Source organism: Balaenoptera borealis, assembly GCF_965194805.1.
Source record: "Balaenoptera borealis genome assembly, chromosome: 12".
NCBI classification, from domain to species: domain Eukaryota; kingdom Metazoa; phylum Chordata; class Mammalia; order Artiodactyla; family Balaenopteridae; genus Balaenoptera; species Balaenoptera borealis.
The window spans coordinates 10,175,090-10,198,766 of NC_138869.1; the positions used below are offsets into that span (position 1 = coordinate 10,175,090).

Consider the following 23,677-nt stretch of genomic DNA (forward strand, 5'->3'; position numbering starts at 1 on the left):
ATTTGTTACAGCAGCCCTAGGAAACTAGCACAGAAACTAAGGCTCGAAATGCGCCAGTGACTTGCTCGACGCCACACAGCCAATAAATGACAGAGCTGGGACGTGGACACAGAGTTGCTTATCTTCAGTTCCCAGGTTCCTGACCTCTACGTAATGCTGCCTCCTACTCCTTGAGGGGAAGGAGGGGAGAAGGGATCCCTGAGAAAGGGGAAAGGGGGAGAGTGAGGAGAGCCCAGGTGAACAATGTAGCATCAGCTAAGAGCACAAATTCTGAGCCGGACAGGTTTGTGTTTCAAGTCTGCTCTGTAACTAATTAGCTGGGTCACTTTGGGCAAAATCTCGTTGCTTCCCTAAGCCTTAGTTTCCTCATCTATAAAATGGGGATGATACTCCCTGATGGAGTACATTGTGACGGTTAAATGAGATTGTGCTTGTACACAGCTGTGTGTAATGCCTAGCACGCAGGAAGTGCTCAGTAAACTTTACCTATTATTATAGTCATGTGTTCAGCATCTATTTTGTGTCAGGTGCCTTAGAGGTACCCCAATGCACACGACCACTCTCTGAGGTAAGTGCTGTTGTGCTCACTTTACAGATGAGGCAACAAGGCTCATGGAGATGAAGGGACTTGTCGAAAGTCACATAAATGGTGTCAGAGCTGGACTCAAATCCAGCTCTGCTTGGGTCCCAGACCCTGTGTCTTTCTCCTGCACTTCCCGGCAGTCCTGACCTCTCTGTTCGGGGCCTGAGCAGTGAGCCTGGGGAACCATCAGAGACTTCCTCTCTCTGCCCTGAGTGCAGCCATGTCAAGTCCAGAGGTTCACAGAAAGCTTTCACCTCCCAGTTTCATTTTGGTCTGGCTGTCTGATTCACGGTCCCTATCTGGGGCCAGAACAGGGCCTCCTGGCTTCACGAAGCAAACACTCAGAGGGTCCTTGGCCGTGTCACACCCTGTCCTGGGCACTGGGGGGCACTTAGCTCGGACAGCCCTGGGCACACCCAGCCCTTGAAGAGCACCCAGTCTCATGAAGGAGACAGACATGGGAATAACGACAGCACCACGTGCCCAGGTTATAAACCAGGTCTGAACAGCGGGTGGTGATGACGATGATGGTAATAATAACACACTGTATTGGGATTGTTTTCAGAGCTGGCTAGTGAGATAACAGAAACTCAAGAGGAATAATGCAATTCCAGGGCATTGTATGTTTGTGAGAGGTGATAGGGATTTAAGAAAAAAAAGGAAGGAAACAGGAATGATTTGGAAAGGGTGTTGAAATTTAGACTGTTTCTAGAGGAGGCCTTACAGAGAAGATCCATCGAAATGAAGTCCTGAGGAAGTGATGGAGTGAGCTATGAAGATACCTAGGAAGAGTTCCCCAAGGAGAGGCAAGAGCCAGCTCAAAGCTCCAAGACAGATGTTAAACCAGCATGTGAAAAGATGCTCCACATCATTTGTTGTTAGGTAAATATAAGTTATTCAAAGTGTGGTATTGAAGTCTCTGACATTATTGAGTTTTCTGTTTCTTCCTTCAATCCCGTCAGTTTTTGCTTCATGTATTTTAGGACTCTCTTGTTAGGTACATATATGTTTATAATCATTACATCTTCTTGATGCATTGACCCTTTTATTATTATAAAATGTCCTTCTTTGCCTCTACTAACAGGTTTTTTCTTAAAGTCTATTTTTTTCTCATATTAGTATAGCCACTCAAGCTCTGTTTTGATTATGGTTTGCATGATAGAGCCTTTCCCATCTTTTTATTTTCAACATATTTTTTTTCTTTGAATCTCAAAAAACAGCACAAAGTTGGACCATAGTAGGCCTTAAAACAAGTCTTTATACACTTTTAAAAGATTGAAAATCATATAAAACATGTCCTCTGACCACAGTGGAATAATATTAGAAATCATCATAGCTGTAAATGCCTACAAAAAAGGAGAAAGATCTCAAATCAATAACCTAACTTTACACCTTAAGAAACTAGAAAAAGAAGAGCCAACTGAACCAAAAGCAAGCAGAAGGAAAGAGGAGGGAAGGAAAGAAGGAAGGAATTATTAGAGCTAATAATTAAATTCAGGAAGGTTGCAGGACACAAGATCTGTATCTGAAAATCAGCTGTATTTCTATGGACTAGCAATGAATGGTCCAGAAGTGAAATTAAGAAAACAATTCCATTTACAACCAAAAGATTAAAATACTTAGAAATAAATTTAACAAAAGAGGTGAAAGACTTCTTTTACACTGAAAACTACAAAGCACCTTTGAAAGTGACCAAAGATGTAAATAAATGGAAAGACATTTGTGTTCATGGACTGGAAGATTTAATACTCTTATGATGGCAATACTGCCCAAATTTATCTATAGATTCATTGCATTCCCTATCAAAATTATAGTTGCCTTTTTTTTTTTTTTTTTTTTTGCAGAAAATAACAAGCTGGTCCTAAAATTCATATGGAAATGCAAGAGACCCAGAATAGTCAAAACAATCTTGAAAAAGAATAACAAAGTTGGGAAGAATCAAACTTCCTAACTTCAAAACTTAATTCAAACCTATCAAGCAATCAAGACTGTGATGCTGGCATAAGGGTAGACATACATTTGGAATAGAATTGACAGTCCAAAAATAAACCTCTGTCTTTATGATCAATTGATTTCTGACAGGGTGCCAAGACAATTCAACAGGAAAAGAACAGTCTTTTCAACAAAAGGTACTAAGAGAACTGGATATCCACATGCAAAATGAATCATAGACCCACGTGTAAGAGCTAAAACTGGAAAACTCTTAGAGGGAACATAGGTGTTAATTTTAGTGACCTTGGATTAGACAACAGTTTCTTAGATATGATACAAAAAGCACAAGCAAAAAAAGAAAAAAAAAATTGGACTTTATCAAAATTAAACCCTTTTGTGCTTCAAAGGACACCATCAAGGAAGTGAAGAGACAATGCACAGAAAGGGACAAAATATTTGCAAATCGTATATCTAATAAAGGGTCTAATGTTCAAAATACATAAAAACTCTTAGAACTCAACAATAAAAGACAAATAATCCAATTTAAAAATGGACAAAGGATTGAATAGACATTTCTCCAAAGAAAATATAAAAACGATCAATAAGCACATGAAACAATGCTCAACATTTGGGAAATGCAAATCAAAACTACAATGAGATACCATTCCACATCAATTATGACGACTATAATAAAAGAGGAAAAACCAGCAACAGCAAGTGTTGGCAAGGATGTGGGGAACCTGGAACTCTTATACGTTTCTAGTTGGAATGGAAATGGTGCAGCTGCTGTAGAAAACAGAGTGGCAATTCCTCCAAAAGTTAAACACAGAATTACCACAAAACCCAAAGATTTCACTCCTAGGTATATGCCCAAGACAACTGAAGACATATGTTCACAAGAAAACCTTTACACAAATGTTCATAACAGCATTATTCAAAAAAGCCAAAGAGTAGAAACAACCCAAATGTTCAGCAACTGATGAACTGATAAACAAAATGTGGTATATCCATACAAAAGAATATTATTCAGTCATAAAAAGGAATGAAGTACTTACACATGCTCAACATGGATGAACCTTGAAAATATTATGCCAAGTAAAAGAAGCCAGATAGAAAATGTCACTTATTGTATGATTTTATATATATATATATACACATACATATATATGTCAGAATACACAAATTCAGATTCCAAAAGTAGATTAACAGTTGCCAGGAGCTGTGGGGAGAGGGGAATTTGGAATGACTGCTAATGGGTACAGGTTTCCTTTTGGAGGATGAAAATGTTCCGGAATTAAATATTGGGGATAGTTGTACAACCTTGTGAATATACTGAAAACATTGATTGTGTACTTTAAATGTTATATAGTTTAATAAAAACAATTAAAAGAATAGCATGCATACCCAGCACTTGTATTAGGACCCTTTTAGCTGCGGATAACAGAAATACAACCTCCACTAATCTAATCAGAAAGTTCACTGGCTCGTGAAACTTGGAGTCCAGAGGCAGAAGGAGCCTTCCGGATTCACTGATCCAGTAACTGCATGTTGGTTTCATGAGTCCTGACTTCTTAAATCTCTCTGCTCGTAGTCATCAGTGTCAGATTTCCTTCAGGCTGGTAGGAAGATATCTCAAGTTACTCCGGGCAGCACCTCACAAAGCACCATCCAAGGCAAAAAAGAGAGCTCATCTTCTTAAAAGTTTTCTCTTAAGAAAGAGGAAACTTCCCCCAAAGCCCCCAGCAGACAGGCCCTCACGGCTCACAGTCAGAATTGGCTCGTGTGCTCATCCTAAGGCAATCACTGCAAACAGGAAGAGGATTACTTTCAGACCACTGAGGTTCACTCTGGATCTTGGGGTGCAGCAGTTGGCTGGGTGGGGAAGGAGTGGATACCGAACATAGTAAGAATTAGGAAGGAAGGGGAAAATGGATGCTTGATAGGAAGCCAAGAGCTTAATTAAGTTATCTCAACAGAATATGATTGATTCAATTTTTATAAACTTGATTAACCTAATATTAATATATTCAATCAATGAGCTAGAAAGAAGTGCATGGACAATGTGGAATCCAGTATTCTCTACAGAGATTTAAGATGTAATAGTACCAACCAAGGATGCATCATGACCTCCATCCTCACTGCCAGAGAATCTCCTGAGAGGTTCCATCTCCCAATAGCTGGAAATCCCCTAGCAAGAGACCTTAGCTACAGAATAAGAGGAACCCTTTGGAACTACCTACGTGTGTCTCAACAGCACAGATGAGTTAATTTCTAATCATTCCTCTCTAAGAAAGGGTGATTTGCAGAATATTTCTCTCCTATTTATAAATGGAAAAATAGTTAACAAAAATAAAAATAAACACATTTTTTAAAAGTAGGCAAGGGACTTCCCTGGTGGTGCAGTGGTTAAGAATCCGCCTGCCAACGCAGGGGACACAGGTTCAAGTCCTGGTCCAGGAAGATCCCACATGCTGCAGAGCAACTAAGCCCATGAGCCACAACTACTGAGCCTGTGCTCTAGAGCCCGTGAGCCACAATTACTGAGCCCACGTGCCACAACTACTGAAGCCCATGTACCTAGAGCCCATGCTCCGCAACAAGAGAAGCCACCACAATGAGAAGCCTGCGCACCGCAACGAAGAGTAGCCCCTGCTCACTGCAACTAGAGAAAGCCCGCGTGCAGCAACGAAGACCCAACGACCCAACACAGCCAAAAATAAATAAATAAATTTATTTTTAAAATAAATAAATAAATAAATAAAAATAGGCAAAAGACTTGAATAGACGCTTCACAGAATAATATATACCAATGGCCAATGAGCATGTGCAGAAGTGCTTGACTTCATACGTCAACAGGGAAACGCCATTTCTAAAATTAAAAGCACTGAAAAGCCAAATGTTTGTGAGGCTATAAAGCAGCTCAAAAATGTCAAACATTGCTGGTGGGAGTGTAGAATGATATGTCCACTTTAGAGAACAGTTTGTTAGTTTCCTGTAAAGTTAGCAATACCACTTCCATGACCCACCAATTCTTCTCCTAGTTATTAATCCATGGGAAATGAAAACATATGTCCACAGAGTTATTCAAGAATGTTCATAGCAGTTTTATTCTTAATAGCCAAAAAGTAGAAACAACCCAAACGTCCCTCAACAGGACAATGGAGGAATAATTGCAGTGTATTCACACAATGGAATACCACTCAGTAAAAGACAGGAGTCACGACTGCTGCCTGCCCAGCATGGACGAATTTCACAGAAAAGATGTTGAGTGAAAGATGCCAGACCCCCAAAAGTACATACTGTGTGGTTCCATTTATAAGATGTTCAAGAACAGGTACGTCGAATTCATGGTGATAGAAATCAGAACAGTGATTGCCTACAGGGGTTAATCAGAAAGGAACACGAAAAACCTTCTGGAGTGATGGAAATGTTCTATATGCTGAGAAGTGTGTTCATTACACAGGCACACATTTATCCAAATTCACTTACTGGCACACCCACGACTGGTACATTTCAGTGTATGTAAATTTGACTTCAATTAAAAGAATGAAAAAGTTGAGAGCCAGAAGTTGTGACTGGAGGGAGGGTGTCTGGAGCCAAATCGGATGAAGCAGGGATTCAGGGCTCAAGAGTTTGCCTCTGATGTTCTGGGCCCTGGGGACATGCAGGGGTGTGTGGCTCAGCCTTTGCTGCATGTTCTGGGGACATTGTCTCCTGTCACCCTGCTGTGCAGCTTTGGTGGCTGAGTCAACCGAGCTCCTGGTATCTGGGCTTTGCCATTTGCCCCATCCTCCCTGAAACACCTTGGATAGTCTGTCTCTGAGGAGAGGCTCAGGTGGAGGCAGAGCAGCCTCTGGGTCTCCCTGCCTCCGATCCTGAAGCAACCAAGCGTGGGAGGAGCATCCTGCACAGCCCCTGCTTTCCTGAGCAGAGCTGGATGGAGGCTTCTGAGAAATCTCATTTCAAGTGCCTGCTGCCCGCCCAGTCCTGCTCCATGATTTCTCACCGCCCTGCATGGGTGATGACTCAGTGCGGGGGAGGGAAACAGGACCCGCGCTCTGCCCGAGGAAGCCTGGGCTGCAGCTGGGGGAGGAGAAGCTGCCCATCCCTGCCAGGACTTGTGGTTTCCCCTCCTGATCTGTCTGCTGTCCATTCTGTCCAGGCAGGATGAAGGAACAGAAAGGGCTTGAACTTTGGGGACAGACTAAGCTGGGGGGGGCATCCTATTTAAGCCTCAGTTTCCTGTTCTGTAAAATAGGGTGGGGATATCTTAGGAAATCGGGTGATTTATTGAGGAAGAGCACTTAAGAAAAACCTTTAAGGGGTGAGGGAAACAGGATAGGGAAGCGGGGAGCCAAGCGGGGAAGTGGCCACAGATAAGGTCCAGCCTTAGCCTGATCCACTGTGGGCTGTGGGACTGATCATGTCACAAAGTTGTTACCCACTCCAGATGCATCCCCATGTCAGCATTGACTGTGGGGTGCTCTTGAAAGGACACAACCACCTGGTGAGGTTCCTGTCAACAGACGGCAATTCTCTGGAGAAGGGGGGTGGCTGTGAGCTCTTGGCAGCCAACGTGCTGGAGAGTGGGCATGCTGGCCTGGCGACGGAGACCTACTGGTGCTGGGACCCCAACAGCAACTACTCTAGGGGTAAAATACCCGTCGCCCAGGGCTTTTGTGAGTTCACACAATAGGCAGTGAAGAAACAGTAACTATTTCTTAGCTGCGTGAGAAAGTGTACCTAGTAGCATAAATGTGTATGCTCTGCCTACTGCAGATTCAACATTTTTTAGGGATCAGGGCAGAGTGAGAACCCAATATCTATGTATCTAAGCATGAGCAATATAAAGAAACACTAAGCAGATGCGAACTATTGTATATAGAATGGATAAACAACAAGGTCATACTGTATAGCACAGGGAACTATATTCAGTATCCTCTGATAAACCATAATGGAAAAGAATATGAAAAAGAATGTGTGTGTGTGTGTGTGTGTGCGTGTGTGTGTGTATATATATATATATATATATATATATATATATATATATACACGAATTACTTTGCTGTACAGCAGAAATTAACACAACATTGTATATCAACTACACTTCAGTACAATAAATTAAAAAAAAAAAAAAAAGAAACACAACAGCCAGAAGTTGGCAGAGCAGCTGTGTCCTGAAGACCCCCTTTTATTCCTGGATCACAGGAAAGTTTGGGGTTCCCAAGGAAGGTAGCTGGAGCAGTGCGGGGGACCATTTAGGGACCTGGGGCAGTGGCTGCCTACCATCTGGTCTTACTGCCTTGCCACATAATTCTGCCTTCCTTCCACATACCTGGAAGATCTTCATGCACACCTACCTGAGCCTCTGGTCATCTGTATCAACTCCTCCCCTTAACATTTCTCTATTTTGTGCTTCTAAGAACTTGCGAATTGACCACTAGGTACCATCACCTGGTCCATCCAACCCAAGACTCTGCTTTTGACGGGGCTTTCCAGAAACAGTGAGTTGGAAATGTTCCTGGGATGTCCACATTTCCTCTAATAATGTACGTCATGGGAGGAAAGAACACTCACTTTAGAGTCAGACACACGTGGGTTTCAATCCAGCTCTGCCATTTGATGGCTGTGTGCTCTTGATCAAGTTGCTTTACCTCTCTGAGCCTCGGATTCTCCCTCTGTAAAAATGTATAAATTAATGTTCTTGCTCAGAACGGTGATTAGGAAGATTAAGAGCCTCATCACGTGAGGTGCTCAGCACATAGTAAGCCCTTGATAAATACTGACTCTTTGCCCCTTGTCTCCTCTGGAATGATGTTATGTGTTCGGTCCTGTCACCCCTGGGGGAGCAGCTTTCCTAGGTTAATCACCTGCACTAGGGGGTCTGGCTTGTTTAGCCTAATGAACTTCTTTACCCTCTGGGAAGAGGCCCTCATCCTGTCGGTTTCTGGCCCCAGTTCCAGGAACTGCCCCACAAAGCCTCAATTATTTCCTCTCAGCTGTTTCTTGCATCTCCCAGAAGACTATCTCTTTTACAAGCATCCTCTTTGTTCCCTCATCCAGCCGCCCTTTCCTTGTAAAGATCGTTTGGCCAAGGTGGTGCCTTTGCCAGTAAGCTGTGTCTTTTGTTTGGAATCCTGGTAAGATGGTATGGAGCCCTAGTGGAATTTGCCATCACAGATGAGGACTTGAAAGGCGCCAGTGGTCGGGTGCCTGAGCACCTGTTTCCTCCCTGTATTAGAGGTGCCTCTGCAGGCGAGGAGGGACTTCTAGGTCTAAAATGTCAGGGCACAGACAGCAATATCCCAGCCTGACCTTGGGGTAGCTAACAACTAAAATGTGTCTTTTGACACAGTCTGGGGGTTCAGAGAAAGTGGGAGAGAGGCCCAAGCATGGAGGGGCCCTGCCCTGAGTTCTGGGACTATCACATGCAGGGGGAGGGGATCTGGGTTCAAGTTCTGACATGGCCACTTACCAGCTATGTGATGTAGGGCATTTTATTGAACCACTTTGTGCCTCAGTTTCTAATCCTATAAAATGGGTATGATAATGACAGTGAGCATTTTCCCCCAACACTGGGTTTTTAACTCCTTTACACATGTGCATCATCACCTCTACAATAGCACCTGCTCTCCCTGGGGAAAAGCCCCTGCACACCCAGGCCCTGTGTTGGGAAAGATTGGCCTTAACCTCCAGGCTTCAAGTTGGGCATGTATTTCAGCCCTAGCCTATGAGTACATTCCACCCTCACACCCTCCTTGATAGTTCAGATATGGATGCTAGACCCCTGGGGGCTCAATGAGACTCCAGGGCTTCTGTTGGAAGTTGAAAAACGGAAGGTCTCTTTCCCCAGGGATTTCAGAGAGATCAGGGTTTCTGCTCGGAGCTGCTCATGGTCATTTTGCCTCCACAAAAGGAGAACATGATTGAGAAAGAAGCCAACACAAAGCCAGGAGATGAAGAGACAAAGGTTCTTCTTTTTTTTAAGGCATTTTAAAAAATTAATTAATTAATTTATTTATTTATTTATTTTTGGCTGTGTTGGGTCTTCATTGCTGCACACGGGCTTTCTCTTGCTGCGGTGAGCGGGGGCTACTCTTCATTGTGGTGCACAGGCTTCTCATTGTGGTGCTTCCCTTGTTGCGGAGCACGGGCTTTAGGCACGCGGGCTTCCGTAGTTGTGGTACATGGGCTCAGTAGTTGTGGCTTGCGGGCTCTAGAGCACAGGCTCAGTAGTTGTGGTGCACGGGCTCAGCTGCTCTGCGGCATATGAGATCTTCCCAGACCAGGGCTCGAACCCATGTCCCTTGCATTGGCAGGTGGATTCTTAACCACCGCGCCATCAGGGAAGTCCTGAGACAAAGGTTCTTGATAACATCCATTGAACGCCTGGATCCAGCTGGGCCTGAAGATCAACCTCAGGGTTTTTAATCACTGTTTTTTGCTAAAGCCAGTTTATGCTGGGTTTTCTGTCCCTTGCAACTGCAGAGTCCTTCAGCCGTATTGTATATACAATAGTATTGTACATCCCTCTCTGGTTGTTTGGAGAATTAAGGGAGACAAGCCATGTGAGGCTCTTAGCACAGGGCCTGGCATGCAGCAGGCACTTAATAAATGCCCCTTTCTCCCAGGGCTTCAGTTTTCTCATCTGTCAGATGGGTGCATTAAACTATATCCTATCACTTGTCAGTGGAGGTGGAGACCCTGAAGGAGAAGTCTGGGCAGTTCTTTTAAAGTAACAATGAAGCACTGTGGTAGGAAGAGCAATGGTCCCACACAATGTCCACATCCTAAACCCTGTACCTGAGAGTAAGTTATGTTATGTGGCAAAAGGGCTTTTGTAGATGTGACTTAATTAAGGATTTTGAGATGAAGAGATTCTTCTAGATTATCTGGGTGGGTCCAACCTAATCACATGAGTTCTTAAAAGAACGTAAGAATTAGGTCAGAGAGATGCAACATTGCTGACCTTGAAGATAGAGGAAAGGGGCCTTGAAGCAACGAATGTGGGCAGCCTCTAGAAGCTGGAAAATGTAAGGGGATGAACTCCCACTACATCCTCCAGGAAAACATGCAGCCCTGCCAACACACTGATTTTAGTCCAGGGAGAATGGCGTCAGACTCCTAACCTCCAGAACTGTCAGATAATCCATTTGTGTTGTTTTTAGCCACTGAGTTTATGGTAATTTGTGTTAAAAAAGAGATAACAGGCCCAAAATGGAGTCACTTATACTAAGTTCCATGTCACCAAACTGAGACTTACTACCTAATTTAATTATAATTTCAGACTCTCCCAGGAATAGAATCTTAAACCAGTCAGGAATGACCCGGTCAGCACTACTGAACCTGCCTGATAGAAGCCTGTGCCCCCGCTAAAGGAAGGTGACCTTGCATATCCAATTGTTTTGTGCTAGTATACTTCCTTGTCCTGCTCCCTTCATAAAAGCCTTTCATTTTGTGCAGCTCCTCAGAGCCCCTTTCTGTCTGCTGGATGGGATACTACCTGGTTCATGAATCACTGAATAAAGGCAATAAGATCTTTAAAGTTTACTCAGGCGAATTTTGTTTTTTAATTTTGTAGCAGCAATGGGATCTGGAGGAAACTCCCAACAACTTTGGGGGCAACAAGAAACACAGGCAGTGGTACCCACAAATGCTTTTAGTTCTCTGTCTTTCTTGCCATTTCCAAGGGTTCTCCTTGGTTCACAGCTATGTTCCCTTTGCATTGAGCCACTGATGTAATTGGCCTTCTAGCCCAGGGCAGGTCAGCTTGAGTTAGCAGACAGTTCTACTAGAATCCAAGTCCCAAGCTCTTGGCCCAGTCCCTGGTTCCACTTTGGGACATGCTGGTGGTTTAGTCCGCAGTGCCCCATTTGACTGGAATCCCAGTCCACAGTCCCCATTTGTTGGGGATGTGCTGGTTCAGTCCTTTCCCAAGTTCTATACCGGAATTGCTGGTGGTGCACACAAGGCCTTCTGTTGGCCAGTCCACAGTAACAGCTCTTTGGTTACTGCTGGTGTGTTAACACGCACAGGAGGGAAAGGCTATTTCTAATGGGAACCTCAGAAGCCAAAAGCTGCAACACTGGTGGACATGGATTGAGTACTTCAAAGCTGTTAGAGCACTCACCACCTAACTCCAAGACTCACCACCTAACTCCAAGACTCCTGTGTTAAAATACGTTGATCACAGAATAGGTTAGATTAACACTAGGTCACTCAACATCCTCAAGAAAATTTCCGTGCAGCGAGATACACTGTAAAACACCACACAATCCCCAACCCAGTGGCACATGCTTCTTAGGTATTAATTTGGCTCCAAGAGACCCAAGGCTTAGCTGAAGAAATAGGATCCTGAAATTCCCAAGAACCGAGCACACCTTCTGGCACACCCGCTTGTTTATGTCTAAGAACTGTGGTCCCAGGAGCTGTGGATATCCACAAAAATGGCAGAATCTTACCAAGACAACCTAGAATTATAATAGTCTTTATGAGGAATGTTCCAAGACAAGATCAATTAAGAAATGCACTTTAAAACAAGGGCTCCCAAATCAAACAAGCAGAATAGGTTACCTAATTTACTTGTCATGCAGAAGCCTCCAGAGGGCTTCAAAACCACAAAATAGTTTCATTAAAAGAGTCATTGCCAAAAGCTAATGAAAAATTAAAGATATAAGATGCACATAAAATAAGAGACTATGACATAACTCATGCCACTCCCCTCCATCCCTCTTTATTTGCCGTCTTCACCAAGCACCCTGGCCAAGGCTGGCGGGCTGGAAGTGGCCAGACGCTGCCCTCTCCTCAGCTTCCTTTCACTTCTGCTGACCATGGGCCCTGCCCAGGGCTGGAACGACTTAGACAGAATATTGTTGTGGGATGTAAAAGCTCTTACCCTCCACTAGGACCGCTATACCACTTCTCGTGGGTTGGCTCCAATCCCACAGTGAAATGTATTGGAGGCATAGCTGGATGGGATGCTTATACCCCCAAATTCATACAGTGTCAGAACAAAGGGTGGGATGGTTATGATGTACAGTGGGAATGTAAGACTGATTTAGATATCAAGTACAAATTTGGAAAAACTGCCAGGCTGTAAAAGCTATGAATCCTCTGAAGGTATATACTAAGAGGCTCCTATAGCTTGGAGTATAACTTAGATCACATGGAACTTGGCCTGAAGAAATTGAGAGAGTCTAGGGAAAACCATGGCTTTAACTCTTTCTCTGATTATTATAATAAGTTGTACTCCCCAGATTCATGTGGCATCAGTGGAGTGATTTCCATCGTGGTGCTACTTGCTATTGACTTTGGAGTTTATATATTGTTCCTTAGTGATGGCCAAGATTCTCCTCTACCATATTCTGAGTATACTCCACATTCCCATCATTATCAGAGATTCACCAACTCAGCAGGAGCCCCTCCTGTGGGCTTTAAGGCTGAGTTCACAGGTCAACATGGTGCAACCTCTGGTTTTGGCAGTGCTTGCATGGACAGCAAGGAAATGAACATTCAGGACCAGGGTTCTGGACTGGCTTGGGAACTGGAGGAATATTAGAATATTTGGCAGCAATAGAGCAGCAACACCCTTCTCAGACTCATGGTACCACCCATCTCACCCTCCCTCATACTCCAGCACGTGGAAGAGCCCTGCTTACCACTTCTTGGAGGCACAGGTAGCTCTTTGGCATGTTCAAGCTCAGAGACCAGACCCAGAACAGCAGCAGGATATGGTGGTACTAGAAGATGATAAAGTAAAAAGTTGAAGTCAAACACTGGTTGCAAAATTTCTGATTTTTCATCACATTCTTTTTAAAGCAGTGCTACCTGCTAACAACTGGGGAAAGGGAATATACAAAAGTTCTGTGGTGTTTTGTTCTGTATAGATTTTTGTATTATTTGAGGCTAAGAAGTGATATATGACAAAATGCTTATGTAGAGAATTATATGTTTGTGTAACATGCAGATGTATATTACAGTTTTTGAAAGTGATGATTACTGTGGAATGCTAAAAATGTATTGTTTAATTTATAAAACCTGTGATGCCATAAGAAGCATTAAGAATGAAGTCTTTATACTAATAGACACTGAGTACAGAAAATTTCAGACTTAGGTGGTTTTAGTTTATGAGTCATTACCTCATAGAAACAATGATAATATACTTGGTATTTATTACTGGATGTTTCCTGTTCTTCAAATATTTAAACCAAGCTTTGGACTACTAATTATACCTATCTGTGTGTTTTGATCACTTTTGAGCTCAGGAGCTTTGAATTCTTCAGTGGTGGGTGAGATTCTAGTAAATGAGAATTACCTTTTTTGGAAAAGTAGAAAACAAGTATCTAGAAGGTTGTTGTGAATGTTTGTGTGCTGAAAAAAACACCTGAAACTTCCATTTCATTTTAAAAATCGAAATATTTCAATTTTTACAATATTGATTTACAATATTATATTAGTTCCAGATATACAACATAGTGATTCAATATTTTTATATATTATACTCCATTTCAAGTTATTATAAATTATTGGCTATATTCCCAGTGCTGTACAATATATCCTTTTAGCTTAATTAATTAATTAATTAATTTATGGCCACGCAGCATGGCTTGTGGGATCTTAACTCCCTGATCAGGGACTGAACCCAGGCCCTCGGCAGTGAGAGCACAGAGTCCTAACCTCTGGACTGCCAATGAATTCCCTAGCTTATTTATTTTATAGATAGGATTTTGTGCCTCTTAATCTCCTAACCCTGTTTTGTCCCTCTCACCTTCCCTCTCCCCACTGGTAACCACTAGCTTGTTCTCTATACCTGTGAGTTTTTTGTTATATTCATTCATTTGTTTTATTTTTTAGATTCCACATATACGTGGTAACATACAGTATTTGTCTTTCTCTGTCTGACTTATTTCACTAAGTATAATACTCTCTAGGTCCATCCACATTGTTGCAAATGGGAGAATTTCATTCTTTTTTATGGCTACTCTGTTGTAGACATTTTATTTATATATGTATATATATATATGTATATATATATATATATATATACACACACACACACACACACACACACACACACCACATCTTCTTTATTCATTCATCTGTTGTTGATGGACCATATTCATTTTTTTAAAGAGGTAAAGTTCAAATACTTCAACAAATGTCTTCTAATAGCAAAATCATGCAGTTCTCTGTGGAATCTCAAGTGTTGTTGTAGCAGTCTGTTCAATCTTACATTAAAATGACAGAAAAATAAAATAAAATAAGACCACCTGTGGCTGCAGGTGATCCTCTTCACTTCTTGGTCAAGGACCGAACTAAGGATTAAAGAATTTTCTAAACCAAGGGAGGATTCCCAAAAGTTTTCTGAAAAATTTAGAGCCCTTATTGAGGCCTATGACCCCAGGCTGCCAGGTCTTTATCAGCTTGTGCACATGCTGGTAGGACCTGATGAAGCCCAAAAATGGATGCGGGAAGCAGAACGGCACGACCCAAGGATGACATTTGAGATCCTCAGTCTTCAACACGGTCTCCTTATGGACCAGGAAAAGCTTGCAAAATAGCAACTGATCTTTTAAAAGCTATTTCTAGAGTCTTCCCTGCCTGCACTGATTGGTCAAACATGCAAACAAAAGGAAGATAAATCTGTAGCGGACTTTAAAGCCCATCTGGAAGATCTCTTCCTATGGCGTTCTGGGTTCCATACAATAAATGATGTCAACCAACCTGCTCTAGCTGCCTTATTTGTAAATGGATTATCTCTTGAGGTTAGTGGTTTGATAAAAGGCAGAAAGAAGGATGGGAGGCCCTTGGCCTGACTGGACTTGTGACTATAGCTGAGCACTTTGAAAGGATTGTAAACAAAAGTCCATCAAGCTGCAATCACCCCAAGGCCAGAAACCTAAAATAATACCCAGGCCTCCTCCATTGTAATCTGCTAGGGGTCCATCATCAAAATGCTGGCCCATGGGTCAATGTCTCATTTGTAAACACCTGGGACAGTGGGAAAATATTTTCCTCAAAGGTTTTATGCAAATCCTTCCACATCACGTTGAATGCCCCCACATACCTACCATTGAAGGAGGACTCCCAAATGGGTCACTCCCAGGGTTGATGGGTCTCTGAAGGATTTTCTGATAAACTGCTATGCTATTCCCTTAAATAGCCTAGGGAAACTATAATTAAAATTAATGGAAAACCATGCCAAATTCTGGTAGATACTGGAGCCTGCAGATGGGATCCAGGGAAAACTCGCAGAAACCAGTGAAGGGTGAGAATTCTTACCAAAAACAGCTCTCCTGAATCTCTGCCTGTAGTGCCTGGTGGAAAGAGGAAAATACAATTTCACACTGTCCCTTTCCAAATCCAGACCCATTGGTTATTGGTCCTTTCTCTCCCAGGGACAGCTGTAACCTTGTTTGTCTTCTTTTGTGTCCTGTCAGCTTGGCTTGGTAACTGCCAGGCTGGGGGCCTCAAAAATATGGCCAGACAGAAATGTGGGTTGAACATTTGTGGCTAGGGTCCATTGCCAGCCCTCCAGGGAATTGTCTAGGTCCTTCTTTCTTTTGGCTATCTTTGGGAGTGGCTCTAGATCTTGGGAGAGTATTATATTTTGCACCCTCTTTGAGGATGCCTCTTGTATCCATGGGATTGTTCAATACTGCCAGAAATATTTACTGTTTGTCCCAGCTGAAACCTGGCAAGATATTTGAAAAGATTTTTAATGTAGCTCTATTGTCAGAAGTTGGCCAAATTGGAAGCTAATATTCAGAGCCTGACAGGAACTTTTTTTAGGCCTCTTCCCTTAAGCTAAATGTATCTAGAGAGAAAGTAAAACCTTCTGAAGCCCTTATGGAAAAATTTACTAAAACATTCCAAAGACAAACAGCCCTATACCCAGAACATAGAACTCATTTAATTTCCATCTTAGTTCTCCCTGATATAAAGAAGCAAATTGAAGATAATGTAGTTGGAAGGGCAGATCAGCCCCTAGATATCATTTAGGTTACAGCCCATTCTTTGAAGAATTAAAAGTCCTTGGCTTTCAAATTTTTGCAAAACCAGAAACCCAGCTCTAGAAACAATTCAAAGTCCACTTATCCTTACCATCTCCAATTCCTAAGATTGAAAAAAAGAGAGAAAGAGACTTTTTAAAAATACAAACTGCCAGGGACTTCCCTGGTGGTCCAGTGGTAAAGAATCCACCTACCAATGCAGGGAATGCAGGTTCGATCCCTGGTCAAGGAACTAACATCCCACATGCCGCAGGGCAACTAAGCTCACGTGCCACAACTACTGAGCCTGCACACCACAGCTACTGAGTTCGCGCACCTCAACTAGAGCCTGTGGGCTGCAAACTACAGAGCCCACGTGCCCTGGAGTCTGTGCACCACAACTAGAGAAGAGAAAACCCACACGCCACAACTAGAGAGCAGCCTGTGCGCCGCAACAAAGAGCCCACGCACCACAACAAAAGATCCCACATGCCTCAATAAAGATCCCGCATGCCACAACTAAAACCCAATGCAGCCAAAAATAAATGAATAAATAAATCTTTTTTTAAAAAAATAAAAATACAAATACAAACTGCCAGAGAAGCTCCCTTGCCCAAAATCTAGTCCACAGCTTCCATAAGATTACTTGCCAAGGATGAATACAAATCTTAAGTGTCTTCTCTAAAAATATTAATAAAAAAAACTTTAGCCATCCTAGCAGGTACACTTAACTTATTCCTACCGCCCAAAAAGAAAAAAAAGTTTGAATCCAACTGTTCTTTTATAAGCTAGCGAGTTTTGCATTATCATACCCATTTCACAGCTAAAAATGTTAAGTTAAAGCTATAAGATCTCTGCTTGCATTTGTCTAAATGTTTATGTATGTCTATGAATGTATGTTGTAGCTGTGTGATATTTTTCTACCTTTGGGTGGCATTGCTAAGAGCAATTTGTAAAAGAACTTTATTTAATTCACTTAAAGGAAAATAAATGCTTCTAGACTCTCAAAAATATAGAAATTAACCCAAATGTTTTTCAACTTAACATGATTTAGGATAAATCTTTAGTAAATAAAAGCTAGTTTAAATTTTTTGGTTTAATTAAAAGAGGCCTGTCTTTAGACTTATCAGCATTAAATATAAAGCTTTTATTCTACTTAAGTTTACTAAAGTCAAATAAGCTCATGTTATCTTTGTTACAGAATTTGTCAGCAAGAAAAATAGCTTGGGATGACAGCAGACCTTGTCCAATGTCCCGAGAAGTTTTCGTGGATAGTTAAAACATGATTCTTAAGAACAACTGATGTAGACAGATATAAATGAGATAAAAGTTTTTAGGTGAACTTTCAGCAGTAACTATGTGTAAAAGTATGTCTACTAAAAAATAGTTTGCCAAATAGTTTTATAAACTGAAACTTTAAGTTTTGATAAGTTAACTTAAATGATGGAAATTCATTGAAAATCTAGATCATTTCCAAATACAGAAACATTCATTACTGAATACAGATTTATCCACTTTTAGCTTTTTATCAGAGGAACTAAAGATATTTGGGTCTACCAGTAAACATGTCTTCTTCCACATTTAAAAAATTGTACTGTGAGAAAGCATATGCTTCTAGAGGTTATTCATGTATTCATCAATTTGCCAATCTAAAGAACGCTAGTGTAAGAGACAATCTACAATTGCTTACTTCTTAGTTTTCCCTAGAAATTAAAGGTTCTTAGAGTTAAGAATTGTAATCAATATATGTACTTAAAACTACTTAGAAATAATAAGGATGAAAGGAAACAAGTGTTTATGGTTAGGTAAGAAAGCAAAATTAGGTAAAGAAAGCAAAATGATTGATCCAGGATGAGAAAGAGGAAAAACATAGGACAAAATCTGAAGGGATATTAAAAATTAGGTAAAGAAAGAAAAATAATTGATCCAGGATGAGAAAGAGGAAAAACATAGGACAAAATCTGAAGGGATATTAAAAAAAACACTTGTGGAAGTTTTGTGGAAAAGGAATCTTAGGAATTTTATGCATGGTCAAGCTAAGACTGGAATGAATTAATTTAAAAAGGGAGTTTTTATATCAAAAGTATACTGGTACAAAATCAGAATTTGGTTTTCTCTTTCAAAGTTGTGTTTTTTTTTTTTTTTGACTTTTGGTCTGCTTTTGATAAGAATGATATTGTGAAAGGTTTTTCTTTACCTTTTGAGTAATCTGCCTAGAAAGCAAAGATTTTATGTCTTACCAAAATAATTTCCTGTGCTTCACGTTGTCTTAGCTCTTTGAATATTTAAGAAAACTGAGTTTTCTCAATTGTAAAAGAGCTTAGTTTTGCTTACAACTGTGTAACCTTTTGTATATGCCTTGGAAATCTTTTACTGTCACTTTGGTTAAATATCTAAGCATTGTTTCATGACGATCTGTGATCTTTATTTAGTCAAGGGTCAAAAACTTTCTATATTTATTTACAAACTTCGCCAAATTCCAAATGAAGTCTTTTTGACTTAGAAGTAACTTTGGGATTTTTCCAGAGGATCCCTGGAACATCTCAGAAGATGTGTTCTCTCTCCTTATATTGATAAAAAAGAAGATGTTGAGCTAATTAGGCTTATTTAATATGTTAAATTATATGGGAAGCATTGTTAAATAAAAAGTAATACCAAGCCTTCTTTATGTTGTACTCATAAAGGTATAAGTTATAAGTGTTCCAGAAATTATATGAAATTCCTAAAATTCTGATGTGTCCTGGAATAATGTTATCAGTCATAATTCTAGTTATTATTTTAAAATATTATATGTCTCAGAAATAACCAAATTTCTATATCAATTGCATTATAATGAACTCTAATCAGATCTTTAACTATCGCCATTATTAAAATCTTCTGTCATTTACAGGCAGTTATTGCTCTACTCTGATGCTTTTGTAAAAGTGAGATTCATGGAAAGGACCCTACCAAGTATTCTTGACCACTGACACTACAGCCAAATTACGAGGTTTTGAAACTTTGGGACATATTTCACAGCTGAAGAAGACCCCATCTGACATCTGGTCTTGTGTAAATGCCAGAGACCTCAAAATCAAATTGACTAGGAAGAGAAGTAGTCAACATTGAGGTAGACTGCTTCCTCCCAAAACGTCAGATCAAGGGGATCAAGCACGTTTCCTTCCATTCCTCCTTCCTTTTCTGACCATTCTTTTCTTAATTCTTACACCATGAAGTGCTTTATGATTCTTTTGTCCACCTTTTTCCTTGCTCTGGCCTGAAAAGTTTACTGTTCACATATCTCAGGCCACTGTAAATGAGGATAAACTGACTGTTGGATTTGCTTTGATGCTGGTGATCCTGTAGTTCTTTCTGCCTGTCACAAATGTCTTCCTGATTTCCAACACCTCAGTTTCTCAAAAAAAAAAAAAAAAAAACACACAAAAAACAAAAAGCAAAACTCATCCCCGTCTCTATTGTGTCAGACTCTCTGACCTTGGGAGTCCATTTCCTTGTCTCTGGTCAACAACCCCAAACCCAGAGAACCTCGCATCCAGGCTGTGTATAAGGAAAGGAACCCAAGGCAAAGGTAAGTAGAATAAAACCTCCTGTGTAGTCTACCGACTCGTAAATTTTACTGACCTGGCTGTCGCTTTCTAGGCCTGAGCCACAGACTCAAACAGGAATTACCAGGGGGCATTCGTGATTCAAAATTAGCTTCCTTTGGTAGATCACACCTCCCCCTGCTCAGAGTAAATGCAAACGAAGCTATGATCAGAAACCTCTCCTTAACTTTTGAAGATATTGTAGAATCTGCTGCTAAAGCAATAGCTGCCCCACAAAAATTCTTAAATTCTCTGGCCACAGCTGTTCTTGCTAACAGGCTAGCCCTTGATTATCTTCTAGCTGAGCAAGGAGGTGCTTGTGCAATGGCCAACACCACTTGCTGAAACTGGATTAATACTTCTGGAGAAATTGAAACTCAGCTACATAAAATCACTGAACAAGGCACTTGGCTTAAGAAATTGACTCCTTTCTTTGACTTATTTGATTCTGATTGGTTTGGGTCTCGGGGAACACGGCTCTAAAGTGCACGCCAGACATTGAGAATTATCCTGCTTATAATCATAGTAGTTCCCCTGGTGTACTGTATTCTCTCAGAAGCTTTAAATTCAGGTTTGCAACTGCCAGTCACCAAGCAAATGATCTCCCTAAGACTAGAATGTCAGAAAAGGAATGAAGAGAATGACCACCCAAAGGAATGAAGAAATGAAGAGAATGACTGAAGTTGTGACCTGTGAATACCACAGAGATCCAGCAAAAAGATGTCATGACCTGTAAATACCACACAGAGGGTCAGGAAAAACTGTGAGAACTCCAGAGAGGTAGCTGGGAGTAGTGCTAATGGCTTAAATTTTGATAGCATCTCTGTTAGACTGAGAGCTTGACCAAAAGGGGGATATTGTTAAAAAAGAGACAACAGGCCCCAAATGGAGTCACTTATACTAAGCACCACATAACCAAATTGAGACTTAATACCTAACTTTATTATAGTTTCAGCCTTTCCCAGGAATGGAAACTTAAACCAGTCAATCAGGAATTACCTGGTCAGCACTAGTGAGGTCATCTACTTGACAGACAACTGCCATCCTCTCTAGGAAGATGACCTTGCCATAACCAGTCCACTTGTTGTTAGTATAACTTCCTTGTCCAATCCCTTTCTGCCTATAAAATCTTTCATTTCATACAGCTCCTTGGATCTCCCTTTTATCTGCTAGATGGGATGCTGCCCAATTCATGAATTATTGAATAAAGCAAGTAAAATCTTTAAAATTTACTCAGTTGAATTTTGCTTTTTAACATTTGTTACAGCAGCAACAGGAACTCATATAAGCATTCACATATATTCTTATTCTTTTCTTTCATTCATTCATTCATTCATCATTCAACAACTATGTGCCAGGCCCTATTAGTAAAACATAATTTCTGCTCATAATCTACGTGGGGACACAGATAATTAATACCCACTTTGAAAATCTCTGTAATGGAAAAATTAAAGCTCAGTTTGATGAGCACTACAACAAAGGGCAGACAGATTTCTATGGCAACACAGAGGAGGCACCTAACACAGCTTGGGAGTGGGGCTGATGGTGGTCAGGGAAGACTTCCTGTAGGAAATGCCATTTAAGCAGAGACCTAAAAGGATGAGCAGAATCAACCAGAATATGAGCAGTGTGGCCTGGGGCATGCTGTATGGTGGTGTATTAGTTATGGTTCTCCAGAGAAACAGAATGTGTACATATGTATATAGAGAGGTTTATTTTAAGGAATTGGCTCACATAATTGTGCAGGCTTGATAATTCTACAATCTGCAAAGTAGGCCTGTGGGCTAGAGGCCCAGGGAAGAACTGCAGTTTGAGTCCAAGGGCCAACTGCTGGCAGAATTCCTTCTTGCTTGGTGGAGGTCAGTCTTTATTTTATGAAGGCCTTCAACTGATTGGATGAGGCCCACCCCCACTATGGAGAGCAATCTGCTTTACCCAGAGTCGACCAATTTAAATGTTGATTTCATCCAAAAAAATGCAAACATCCAGAATAATGTTCAACCAAATATCTGTAGCCCAGCCAAACTTACATATAAAACTGACCATCACAGGTAGGCACCAATTTGCTCCACAACATATGGACACACAAAACACCACATTATCTTATTTGTCTCAATCGCGTAAGGGTGTCCCTCTGCCCACACTCACCAGATTGGCAAGCACTCAGTCTCAGGCATGGTTTTGTGGGCTACTCTGTTTTAGGCTCAAATAAGAATCAAGGATGGGGGCTTTCTGTGACAATGGGAAAACAGGGATGGGAAACAGGGATGGGACCTGTTCTCCAGCCCACTGAGAGGCTACTGTGGTCATTTATTCTTCTGCTCCCCTTAGCAGCTGTTTAGCCTGCTTCTCTGTGCTCCACTGACCAGCCCCTGTTGACTCCAAAAGTTTCCCTCACCACCAGCCACATACCTGGCCGTGGAAACCCACCTGCCTCAAGCTCTCTGGGCAGTCTCTCCAGCCTCCCCAAGCATTCTGGAACCACAAAGACACTCCCTGTCTTCCTGCTTTGCAAAACCAACAACGCTGAGAAACCCTCCCTTCCCTTCCAGCCCCTTCCTCCCCAGTCAGATCTCTGCCTCTGCCACCACCTCTCTCCATGGACCCCCTCCCACCCCCACATTTGAAGTCTGGCACAGGTGAGGGCCCTTCCATAGGCCTGGAAAGTTCTGAGGCACTGAAACACAAGAGTTCCTGGAGGTATCAGAATCCACATTGAGAATTATAAAGGGGTTTGGGGGAGAGAGGAGGAATTAATAAAGGCTTCTCATTTTTTGAGCCATGTGCAGGGGTGAGAATCAGTCAGAGATGAGTTCCTCAAGACACATGGGGACATCAGACAAAAGGACTGCTTGTGCAAAGGCCCCAGGGCAGGGGCGGGGCAGCAAGGAGGCGGGAGTAGAGAACGAGGGAGAATGGTTAAGAGATGAGGAGGGTGCAGGAGGCAGGGACGGACCACTGTTGGGCCTTGAGCCAGGGTGAGAAATTTGAAATGTATCCTGAGGATTGAGGGGAGACATGGAATATTTCTGAGTGGGAAGCAACACAATTAACATTTGTGCTTTGGAAATCTCCCTTTGGCAACTGGACAGAAAGTGTCCTTGATGGGTGTTATGGGCTGAATCGTGTCCCCTTAAAACCCACATGCTGGGGACTTCCCTGGTGGTGCAGTGGTTAAGACTCCACGCTCCCAATGCAGGGAGCCCGGGTTCAACCCCTGGTCAGGGAACTAGATCTCACATGCATGCCACAACTAAGAGTTCACATGCCACAACTAAGGAGCCTGCATACCGCAACTAAGGAGCCGGCGAGCCACAACTAAGGAGCCCGCCTGCTACAACTAAGGAGCCCGCCTGCCGCAACTAAGGAGCTGGCAAGCCACAACTAAGACCTGGTGCAACCAAAAAATAAAAAAACCCGTGGGCTGAAGTCCTAACCCCAGTACCTCTTAATGGGACTGCATTTGGAGATAGGGCTTTTAAAGAAGTGATTTAGTCAAAATCAGCTCACGTGGGTGGGCCCTAATCTAAGATTTCTGGTGTCCTTATAAGAAGAGGAAATTTGGACACACACACATGGAGAAGACA

At 41.8% G+C, this 23,677-nt stretch overlaps 1 pseudogene across 1 annotated transcript in view; it reads left to right on the top strand.

Moving 5' to 3' along the window:
* LOC309607266 (store-operated calcium entry-associated regulatory factor pseudogene) overlaps positions 1-19,945 on the top strand; it is a 32,457-nt pseudogene extending 12,512 nt beyond the window's left edge. The window contains exon 1 of the transcript in view: positions 1-19,945. This exon is cut by the window's left edge and continues 12,512 nt beyond it. The product of the transcript in view is annotated as a store-operated calcium entry-associated regulatory factor pseudogene (transcript).
* The last annotated feature ends 3,732 nt before the right edge of the window (positions 19,946-23,677 follow it).